Source organism: Hylobates moloch, unplaced genomic scaffold, assembly GCF_009828535.3.
Source record: "Hylobates moloch isolate HMO894 unplaced genomic scaffold, HMol_V3 SCAFFOLD_3, whole genome shotgun sequence".
Classification (NCBI taxonomy): Eukaryota; Metazoa; Chordata; class Mammalia; order Primates; family Hylobatidae; genus Hylobates; species Hylobates moloch.
The window spans coordinates 62,168,929-62,181,291 of NW_026652278.1; the positions used below are offsets into that span (position 1 = coordinate 62,168,929).

Here is a 12,363-nt window from a genome sequence, read left to right on the forward strand (position 1 = left end):
ACTTTTATTAAAAGTGGTCCTAGAAAATATAACTAGAGCTTACTATAATATGTTCTGCAGGTGGGAAAAATGTTATAGCTCCATGAACATAAAGCAATCATTAATTAGCAGCAAAGACATGCCATTTTCTTTTTTTTTTTTTTTTTTTTTTGAGACGGAGTCTTGCTCTGTCGCCCAGGCTGGAGTGCAGTGGCGCGATCTCGGCTCACTGCAAGCTCCGCCTCCCGGGTTCAAGCCATTCTCCTGCCTCAGCCTCTCTGAGTAGCTGGGACTACAGGCGCCCGCCACCACGCCCGGCTAATTTTTTGTATTTTTAGTAGAGACGGGGTTTCACCGTGGTCTCGATCTCCTGACCTCGTGATCCGCCCGCCTCGGCCTCCCAAAGTGCTGGGATTACAAGCGTGAGCCACCTGATCTCGGCTCACTGCAAGCTCCGCCTCCCGGGTTCAAGCCATTCTCCTGCCTCAGCCTCTCTGAGTAGCTGGGACTACAGGCGCCCGCCACCACGCCCGGCTAATTTTTTGTATTTTTAGTAGAGACGGGGTTTCACCGTGGTCTCGATCTCCTGACCTCGTGATCCGCCCGCCTCGGCCTCCCAAAGTGCTGGGATTACAAGCGTGAGCCACCGCGCCCGGCCGCCATTTTCAATCTTATCTTTTCATGATTTAAAAAAACCAACACTTTTCCCCTATATTTTCCAGGTAAGGCATCTTACCAGTTCTTATGCACTGCAATGGCCACTAAGTAATACTCTTTAAGCAATACTGTTATATGTATTATTATATTACAGCAATCCTAAATGAGATAGGAAAGACATCTTTCATTTTCTATATGGGAGAAATTAAGGCTCAGAGAAGTTAGGTGAAAAGACTAACGTCAAAAATGCTAATGGGTGTAAGAACCTGACTCAAATTCAGATCTGTCATCTGCATCTGGTGTCTGTCCTTAATACTCTATTAAGTTGCCTCTCTTAGTTTAATAAAATTCTCTACCATTCAAAATTAAAGTTGTATATCTGTAATGTTTGCTGTTTATTTCAGTGAGTAGTTATTTCAGTTTTTAATAGATATGTTTTCCTTTATTAGGATTTGTTAAAACTAAAAAAATTAATAATGCCTTTAAACAATCATTGTTATCATTTCCAATAAGCAAAGCAGACAATTTAAAGAGACAGAATTCTTAGACATGCAATGCCATTTCAAAGTCCATTCAGTGCTGTGCAAAAAGTCACATTAAAAGACTTTATACTGAACTATACCATGACCTCGGCAAACACAGTACTCCTAAAAGCACAGTTATACTTGTTGATGGCCATGAGTACAGATTACTTCCTTTTCTTGATACAAAAGTATTAAAAGTATTAATACCATACAGTTAAATCTGAGGAATAATTAATTTGAAGGAAGGTAACAGGCAGGTAAAGCAGCTCAGTATAAACAAAATTTTCCTTTAAAGAGGCGGACAGTTACTCTGATATAATATCCTGAAATAGTTTTTTTCTAAATGTGCACTTCTGATTTGCATGAATTTTAAAGTCATTACTGGTGAATACAGAAAGGATACAGGCTCACTCTCACAAGGATGTAGATTGATCTCTGATATCTAGCCTTCCCACTGTGCCATTTGGGGTGTGAAAAGGTACCCCAGAGCCCCAAGGTCTAAAAACCCACTAAATCAGGCTTTCCCAAGACTGTTGTTTTGTAAACACTCCAGAGAATTTGTCTCTAAAAACAAGTGATGAAGGACAGAGACAAAAGGGGGAGTGTAAAAAATAATCTTTTTTCCCCTTAAAGGAAAGAATCAAGATGATTAGTTTGTATTTTGGTTCATTGTAGAAGTCGATCACTATTGTGCACTACTCATTTCACTAGAAAAAGTATTTCTTTTTTTTTCTCATATAATAGCATATTTTATTGCTTGTAAAAATTAGCTTAACATTTGGAAAGATAAACAAAAAACACATTATATTCATCTAAAATATTTTTTTGCTAGAAAGGCAGTTAAAATGTCATTCAAGTTAATCCTTTTCAATTTCATATCTAATTTGACATCATGGTATATTAGGAAGATCAAAATAATGAGATGAGCCACTCTATGCACTATCTGATTATTTATGCCTAAAAAAGGTTTTTGGTATAAGGTAGAAAAGTAATAAGGAATTGAAAATCAATTGTAGTTCCTTTATTATTTTACCTTCATAATATCCTCACAGTGGCATTCCCAGTACTAAGCAGTAGAAAGAACATTCCATAAAAATTTTGTCAAACTTCTTCAAAATAGAAGTTCATTGAAGCCCACTGCCAGGCTTATCAAAGACACTCACAACTACTGAATGACTTGAATCACATCCCAAGAGTCAATAATCAAATTAAATGTGCATATATCACTATTCTATATGAGAGATAAGCAATATTTCATCATTCTCAGTAAACTATCGCAAGGACGAAAAACCAAACACTTCATGTTCTCACTCATAGGTGGGAATTGAACAATGAGAACACATGGACACGGGAAGGGGAACATCACACTCTGGGGACTGTTGTGGGGTGGGGGGAGGGGGGAGGGACAGCATTAGGAGATATACCTAATGCAAAACGACGAGTTAGTGGGTGCAGCACACAAACATGGCACATGGATACATATGTAACAAACCTGCACATTGTGCACATGTACCCTAAAACTTAAAGTATAATAACAATACTAATAATAATAAAAAAAGAAAGTAAACAGCTGAGAGGTGTTAATAAAACCTTTTTGGGAGAATAATATTAGGTTCTTTTCTTGGCTGTCATATTATTCATAACAGAAAAAGTATTTCTTTTCTTACCATTCTTCACCATGCACGCTTTAGTGCTTCACAGGTGTACAAGTGATTTTCTTAAATTTATAACCACAGTAGGCTTACATAGATCCCTTATAAAATTGATGCAGCAGTGGTAATAGGTTTACACAAAAATTGTACTTTATGTCATGCTGTTTTGTTGAAGGGAATCTTGGCTTCTATTTACAGCTTTAATTAACTACTGTATACTTCTTAATTGTATAACCTGTGAGGTTATGGAATATATAAATTAAGAAATATCCTTATCTGGGAACCCCAGGTGGTGCCTGTTTGTAACATATGCATTCTTGAAATATATTCTTCCAGACAAAATTAGTTTTTAGATTAAAATATTGGGGAAGATACTGTTCCTATAATATCTTTTATTTTGTACTTCAATTCCAAAATTTATAATGTATTTGCCAGAGACTTTCTTTAGTAGCTAATGGAAAAAAATTCTACAGAAGAGACGGTGGTAAGGCTGTAATTTTTTAAAATAATTACTATTGTTTCACTGAGATGATATATGTCCTATATAAAAACTTCAAGTAATAGAAGTTTCAGAAAGTTTCACTTTAGGTAATCCAAATTCCATTAATCAGAAAAAAAACAGCTATCTCTACCAACAAGTAAACATCATTCCAGACATAGCTAAATGTTTACTAAGGTAGGAAAATGGTCAGAGAGATATATAAGCCTTAATTTTGAAAAACTGAAATCAAACTATATATGACATTTTAATATTTAAATGTTATATTTTCTTTTCCTTTAATTTGACTAAAGAAAATTTGAACTAAAAACTGAAATTCAGGTAAATGTTTCTTAAACCCAAAACATGTTTTCTTTTCTACAAGGGCACTCCAAAGTTGAGGTAAAAAATGGAAAAACTTTAGGAGGTTAGAATCTCTATTTCAACATTAGGTTAGCAGCTATTAACCCCATGCTATGTAGTTAAGGAAATTAACTGATACCTCTTCCAATATTACCTTTTCACATATTAATCATTTTCATTAACATGTTTTCATTATCATAGTTTATACCATTTATATGCTATTCTCTAATTATAATTTCTAAAGCTGTTATTTTTTATCCATAGATAGATTTGATGCTAACCATCTTAAATCAGAGTTCCTCCATTCTTGAGCTACTGATGTTGACTCATCATGTATGTGCATGCATGTGTGTTTAAAGAAGAGCTCCAGGGTTCTATATCGTCTAAGTTTTGTTTCAGAATGTCTTTCTGTTGACATTATATTTGACTGAAAATAAAACTTGAGTCATACTTCCCCTCCTTCGGAATTGTGTAGAAATTGCTACTCTGGCTTCTCATATTACGTGGAAATTGAAAGCCAATCTTTATTCCCCTTACCTGTAGCTGGTATCTTTTCCATAAATGTTCATCTGGTTGAATATTTATCCTTGGAGTTCAGGAAACAGTTTAAAATATCTCTTAGTATTCATTGTTCTATCTAAAATTGTCCTAGAACAGAGTATGAACTTCAATTTGAAGATTTAAATCTTTGTAACAATTTTCTTCTTTTTCTTTTTGTATTTTTATTGTTTCATTTTTTTCTGTTCCCTATTCTCAGGATCACCAATTATGTACATGTTGTCTCTCTTTTCCCTGTCTTCCGTATCTTTCTTCATTATAAAAACTTCACACTGTTCATACACATTTCGTCAGATTTTTTTCAAACCTAGTATCTATGCTTGTGACTTTGTTTTCAATCAAGTTTATTCTATTTGTGTTGCTTCCCGTGTCTATTTTATTTGTCATTTTTTCATTTCCATTTTCATTTTTTACTGAACTCTTGTTCTGTTTTCACTGCTTTTATTGCTGTATACTCTTCTTTGAATTCATCTGTCTCCTTTCTGAACCCTATTTTTAGAATACGTATTTGTTGTGATATACACTTGTGTCATTTATTTGCTTATTTTCCTCTCCATGTGTGAAACAGAAAATGGTAGTTTTATGCATGAATTTATCCACTGTTCCCTTTCTGATCACTACTCCTCTTTGAATGAGATAGCAACTGACCAAGTAGTACAATAGGGAGGGGAAGAGGAAGGGGATAGCTTGAAATATACTGAGGAAGTTGGCAGCCACTGTTTCAGCTTACGGGCTCAAACATCTTCTTTCCAAATATTGTATTTCCTTAACATTGAAAGTAGTTCTTCCCTCAAGTTTTTTGTTTGTTTGTTTGTTTGTTTGTTTTATTTAAGGAGTTTGCATGGATCACAGCAAGTTTCCCTACAGCAGTGTACCACCTACTTCTTCCACCTTCTTTGTCAGACTGCCTGGGCTGAAAGACAAAGTGGTAGAGAATAGAATGAGGTTGTTGGCAGAAAGTCCCTCTGAGGCTTCCCTTCCCTACCATTCTAGAGTCTCAGGCGGGATTTCTACATGGTTATTCTTTATTTTTCTTATGTGCCACCCAGAAACTAAGCTCTCTTTAATCAAAAACCACCAAATATTTTTTGGGGAAAGGCACCTATTGATAATGTCTGAGTCAACATCTCTTAGTGGGTTTGATCATCTATTTCAATATTTAATATATGGACTTTGTAATTTGTATCATTGCAGTTGTGAGGCTTCCTTGCTTTCTTGGAGATGACAATATTTTCCCTTTTTTTTGACTTCTTTGATATTTTTAGTAGACTTTGAGAAAGTAAGAAGAAAATCACCTCTATAACAACATCTAAAACTGGAAAGATATGAATATTTTATATCCTATCAAAATATATTTTACCATCAAAATATCTGGTTCAAAATAGGGGATTTCTAATTAGTTCACATAAATTGTATCTACTGAATAACTTCTATATACAAGAAGAACCTAGATACTTGGCTAGGTGCAGGTGTCTGTACAAAAATTAATGAGCCAAGATCTGGAATCTCACAGAGCTCACAGATTTATAGCTAATCATTGTATAATAAAATAGATGTAACAATAACTGAGCAAACAATATATTCATAGTATGAAAATATGGGATTTAATATTTTGTGATTTCCAAAGTGTTTTCAGGTCCATTTAACTAATATTCATTGAATGCTATGTTAGATCTAAAAACATTACTGAAATTGCCAACTTCAAATAAACTAGGCTGAAAGAGGTTAGGTTAGTTCCCAAGAACACAGTGAGGTTAGGTTAGTTACCAAGAACACATTGACATAGAGAAAGGCTGTTTCTGATTAGAATCTAGGATTCTTTCTACCACATCCTGTTGCCCTGGAAAGAAGAACTGAGTTGATCACGTGGAACAAAAAGAAATCTACTCTGTGAGCCACGATTACTCCCCCACATACCATGCTGGCATCCACAATCTATCTTTTGTGTACCACGCTGGGATCCACGATCCATCCTCTATGGTTTGGCCTTTAAGAAATATACTGTGATTCACCCTCTTGCAGTAACAGAAACTCATATGGCTCTACCTACAACACCAGCCATAGTTCTAATGTTTGGATGTGGAGGTGTTTGAAAATATCTCTTTCTTACAGGACAGTTAGTAGTTTAATCAAAAAAGTTGACAAAATATGGTATCACAAAAATCATCTATGTGTGTGTGTGTGTGTGTGTGTGTACAATTTTATGTGTACAATTTTATTTTGAGATGGAGTCTCACTCTGTCACCCAGGCTGGAGTATAGTGGCCCAATCTCGGCTCACTGCAACCTCCGCCTCCAGGGTTCAAGCGATTCTCCTGCCTCAGCTTCCCAAGTAGCCGGGACTACAGGGGTGTGCCACCAGGCCCAGCTAATTTTTGTATTTTTTAAGTTGAGATGGGGTTTCACCATGTTGGCAAGACTGGTCTCAAACTCCTGACCTCAAGTGATCTGCCCACCTTGGCCTCCCAAAGTGCTAGAAATACAGGTGTGAGCCACCATGCCTGGCCTGTGGATATATATTAAACATATATTTTAACTTAAAGTATATAAATATTAATTCACTTTTCAAGTGTTTACAGTAGGGCCAAGACTTTGTATTTTGGTAGTGATTCACTCACTATAAATATGTACTTTTCTGTATTTTCCACTTTCATTTATTTTTACTTAAAATGAGAGCATAAATGCATATGAGGCCAACTACAGTAAACATCTATGTTTTATGAGGTACTTTACTCTTAGCTTTCACCTATTTCTAATTTGATTCCTGATTCCTGATTTTTTTCACCCAACTTTTTAAAGGCAACTCCCCTTAAGTCTTATCAGCATATTCAAATTGGTTATAAATGTACAAAACCACGTTTGTATTTTGCATTTCTAGTATGTTACTTGATATTTGATTAAATTACATAAGAAAACTAGTACAACTGTTATAAACATGTTTGGGAACAAATACAGATGACCTTTGAATAAGGTTTCAACTCAACTGGTGAGAGCAGTAACAGACAGACCTGCTAGTGTTGTTACCCAGTGATTAAGTCTATGGGCTCTGGAGCCAGAATACCTGGGTGTGAATCCTGATCCATTACCTACTAGCCTTTTTAACCATGGACAAGCCACTTAACCTCTCTGTGCCTCAGTTTCCTCATATGCAAAATGAGAATGACATTAATTAAGGTTTTTTTGTAAAGATTAAAGGAGTTAATTTGAGCAACGCACTTAAAACAGTTCATGGAAGGTGTTAAGTGTTGTGTATAAATATTAGATATTATTACTACCCAGGCATTCAGTGTACAAGAGACGCCAGTCAATGTGTTTTGCAGATGAAATGGAAAACACTAGCTAATCTGGCAAGTGGGTTAAACAGAAACTATTAAGACAAACTCTAATTTTCAATATCAGTTTGTTAACTAGTGACCCTTATTACATCATAAGTATCTTGAGAGAAAAATTAGATCTTCTGTTCCATTCACTATTACATATCTAATGAATACAGTGCTTGCACTTACTAAATATTTTCTGAGTTAATTAATGAATCAAGTTCAAATATGGTAGGATGATAAGGTTTTTACAACATGATATATCAATACTACCTCATAAATATGGGTTACTTCACATTTGAAACTATTCTTGCCACTTTTCTTATTTTTTTTTATTTTATTATTATTTTGTTTTGAGACGCAGTCTCGCTCTGTTGCCCAGGCTGGAGTGTAATGGCGTGATCTTGGCTCACCACAACCTCCAACTTCCGGATCCAAGCGATTCTCCTGCCTCAACCTCCCAAGTAGCTGGGATTACAGGCATGCGCCACCACGCCTGGCTAATTTTGTGTTTTTAGTAAAGACAGGGTTTCTCCACGTTGGTCAGGCTGGTCACAAACTCCCGACCTCAGGTGATCCCCCTGCCTCGACCTCCTAAAGTGCTGGGATTACAGGCATGAGCCACTGTACATGGCCTCTTGCCTCTTTTCTAATTGATTCTTGCAAGAACTTTATAGTATATAAAATTATGTACACTTTATAAATAAGAAATACGGAGTACAAAGAGGTTGAGTAATTTGTTCCAGGTTACACAGTGTGAGTCATTGATGTAGCTGGGGCTCAAAGTCAGGACTCCTGTCGAGGTCTCCCTATGTAATGTCATTCCTTCCATATAAATAGTCTTAAAATAACCTCAGTTAATCCTTTGTCTCCATGAATACCATCTCCCCTGTTTGTCCTATTTGACTTTTGATGCTCCTTACTCACTTTAAGTTCAAATTCTAAGCGTCCGTTTATGAAAAAATCTGTTCCTCTTCCGTTCTTGCCTAATTTTCTCCATTGCTGTAATTCTATCATAAAAACAACCAAGCATGAGATTAAATGCATTTATGAAATAAGAACGTCACTTGTTTAATTTGCTTTAAATACCTCACCTGTGATGCATTTAACAACATAATTGTGTTAATACCAATATCACCGCTTTCCCTCACTGTGTCAAGAAGTACAGCAGTTTAGATTCTACCAAGGTCACCTTCTCTTGCAGCACAGTCCCAAATCACCTTACAATAAAAAACACGTCAAAATCAATGAATGGACAGAATTATAGTGTTTTTTATAATCATAGCTTAATGAAATTAAATGTCTGAGCCACCTCGATCTAAGCCAGTCTTTAAAATATCATCCTAACAAATGAAGCAAATAAGTAAATAAGTGTTATGTGGGAGGGGAAGCAAGGGGTTGACAAGAGCTCAAATATACAGTCTCATGTTTAATTATATTATTAAGAGCATAAGGGCTTCTTTATATTCATAACCATTCTTAATAATATGTCCCTTCTGAGCTTTTATTATCTTCTCTTATGAATGGATGGCATCAAGGATATTGTAACTTATCTCAATTGTAAGTAAAGCTATGTAGGATTCATCTCTGTTCACTTACGGGGTCTAACAATTTATCCCCTCTATAAGTTTCACAATAGTCCTAAGTTTATTGAATTCAAACAATTCAACAAATATTTACTAAATTCTGTTATGTCTTATCCACTGCATTGGGCACTGTAGAGAATCAAAGATTGCTTAAGGACAGCTCTTTACTTCAACGAACTTAAAATGGAATGGAAAATTCAGATTTAGACATCAAAAGTTATTTAAGGGGAGAATAAGCACTAAAACTTGGGTTTTAATAAGGCATAATGAAAATACAAATTAGATTAATTTTAATGGAATGACCATATAAGTTTCAGAAAGATATACTATTTGATGGTTTCCTAATTAGTAGGGTTGGAACAGAGGGGCTTAAGATGAAGGGATGAGAGTGACTAATGCATGGAAGAGGAAAATAAGGGGCCTCAGGAATAAGAGTATGACATTGTGGCTAACACTTACACTACCCGGAAGATAGTGTGAGAAAAGGCTAGAAGGCTAGTTAAACCTTGACTATGGGAAGTCTGAGATACCAGCTGAAGAGTTTGCCCTTACTTGACAGTTAACAGGTATTAAAACTTCTCTTTGTTTCATTTTTGCAGTGGGTTGATTACATACATTTTGTAACTATTACTCTGACAGGAGGAGATAAAATGTGATGGAAGAGGAAGGCCAGTCAGGCTATTGAAAGTAATTTAGGCAGAAGTATCAAGATCAGAAAAGAAGTTCAATTACCCAACACAATACTGGGAAAAAAAAAGTTCAACTTTGTCAATTATTAAGCAAAGATATATACAGAATATAGTACCATTTCACACCTTTAAAATTAGCCAAAAATTTAAACAATAATTGTGAAGTTAAAATGTAAGAAGCACTTGTATATAATCAGTGCATAAATCAGTAAATAATAATTTTGGAAAGAAATTTGATGTTTTAAAAGTCATATGAAACTTATATATATTTTACTGAAAATATAAAATTTTAAATACCGTTCATACAAAGAGTCACTGTCATGTTATTTGTGACAGTAAAAACATTAAAAAATCCTAGATGTCTAACAAAAATTACAATAAAAAATTTGATTGGTTGTTATGTAGCTATCAAAATTATAATCATAAAGTTATGTAGTGATATGAGAAACATGTAAAAATGGAATAAAATTCTATCTATACTATGATTGCAATTAAAATGTAAATATACATTCTGAAAAAAATGGTAAAAGTGCACATAAAATTAAAAGTTGAGATACTAAAAAATTTCCTCAAGATTTCTGGACTTCTTAAAATGTGCACAATAAGTAATTTAAAACGTTAATGAGATGCTGAATTAGGACAATGGCAATCCAAATGAAAGGAAGTACTATAAAGGGAAACATGGTAGAAATAAACAGGAGTAAGTACTAGGATTTTGAAGGGATGAATGAAAGGAAGGATGCAGACTTAGAGGCTGAGAGCCTGGCAGAATAGTCAGAGAATTTAAGTAAACTAAAAAGGTTTATTCATGCCAGTTAAAGCAAACAAGTTCTGCTCTAATTGTTAAGTTGCAGTAGACCTTTCCTACGCATTTGGAAATACGCAGTGTATTTCTGAAGAAATATCAGTGCTAAGACAGGAACTTGGACCTTCTCTGAAGTAGCTTGTATTTGAAGCCAAAGGAGTGGGAAAAAAATATATCAAATTTAAGGATGTAGAACAAGAAGAGAAGACAACTTTGGAAAGAACATGGAACAACACTTCCAATATAAAAGATACGAAATTCAAAAGAGCTACAGAAGCACTCTGGAAATGAATAGTCAGTGTTAGAGATCCATGTTAGCATACTGCCATGGCAACTGAGAAAAAGCTTTTTGTACACACATGCCTCTGTGTGTGTGTGTGTGTGTGTGTTTGTGTGTGTGTGTGTGTGTGTGTTCTCTGAAGGAACAAGTTATCCACATATTATAGAGAAGTAGAAAAGGAAAATTGGGAAAAGAGATCATAGAAGTTCGCCACTCCAAGATGACCCTAGAAAAGTAGTTTTCACAGACTAATAAGAATAAAATTTTCAAAGATGACAAAGGAAATGGCAGGAAGGTGGTGAATTTTAACAATGCCTTCAAAAAAGTGAATTTAGTAAGGTTGCAGTGTACAAAGTCAATATACAAAGGTAAGTATACTATTTTTTACCAACCACAAATAATGAAAAAATTTAAATATACACTGAAGGCCGGGCACGGTGGCTCACGCCTGTAATCCCAGCAGTTTGGGAGGCCAAAGTGGGCGGATCACGAGGTCAGGAGATCAAGACCATCCTGGCTAACACAGTGAAACCCTGTCTCTACTAAAAATACAAAAAAATTAGCCAGGCATGGTGGCGCACACCTGTAATCCCAGCTACTCAGGAGGCTGAGGCAGAAGAATAGCTTGAACCTGGGAGGCGGAGGTTGCAGTGAGCTGAGATCGCGCCATTGCACTCCAGCCTGGGTAAGAGAGCGAGACTGTCTCAACAAATAAATAAATAAATAAACTGAAAACAAAATTTTCTGAGTGAAATTTAAAAAGAGTGAAATAAATGGAGAGGTATAATATGATCGGTGATTGGAATACTCAATATTTCCTAATGTCACTTTTCCCCAATTGAGCTATGTATCTAATTCAATGTCAATCAAAATCCAGGCAGACTTTTTGTAGAAATTGACAAGTAGACTCTAATATTTATGTGGAAATACAAAGAATCCAGAACAGTCAAATAAAGGAAAAGATGGTATGGTAAATTTAAGATAGTATCAAGATCAATTCTCTAGGTAATCTACAGTGAATAGGCCACAGAAGATCGAGACCCAGGGAAGTGAAACTGCTGAAAAGGTTCTATGTAGAGTAGAATAAGACTTTCCTCCATGAAAAGTTGCCACATGGCTCTTCATGCTTCCTGAAGTCAAGAACTTCAGGAAAGAAGCATCAAACTTCAGCAATAATTCCAACCCCTGACAATCCACCAGGCTTATCCATGGATCGTCTATAGATAACGATGACTAAAGTCTACCCCTAGAGATGATTATTTAATAGAATAGCTCTAACTTAAGGGATCTATGATAATACATGATTTTTCCACTTCTCATACCCAAGCGAAGTCTAATGCTGTCAGAAAAGGTGATGATCCTCAGCTTGGAAAGACCTAAAGTGGGAATGCTAATTCCTGTCTCTATACTGTCATTAGAATCTATGGAGAAAAATTGGGTCAATATGTATTGATATATTTCAGAACTACTAATCTT

General features: G+C 35.4%; 2 protein-coding genes across 3 annotated transcripts in view; one reads left to right on the plus strand and one right to left on the minus strand.

The window, feature by feature from the left end:
• Window positions 1-12,363, minus strand: part of CTNNA3 (catenin alpha 3) — a 1,859,096-nt gene that overhangs the window by 1,174,197 nt on the left and 672,536 nt on the right. The window lies entirely within an intron of this gene.
• The window catches only part of LRRTM3 (leucine rich repeat transmembrane neuronal 3), a 178,749-nt gene that overhangs the window by 92,914 nt on the left and 73,472 nt on the right, over window positions 1-12,363 (plus strand). The window lies entirely within an intron of this gene.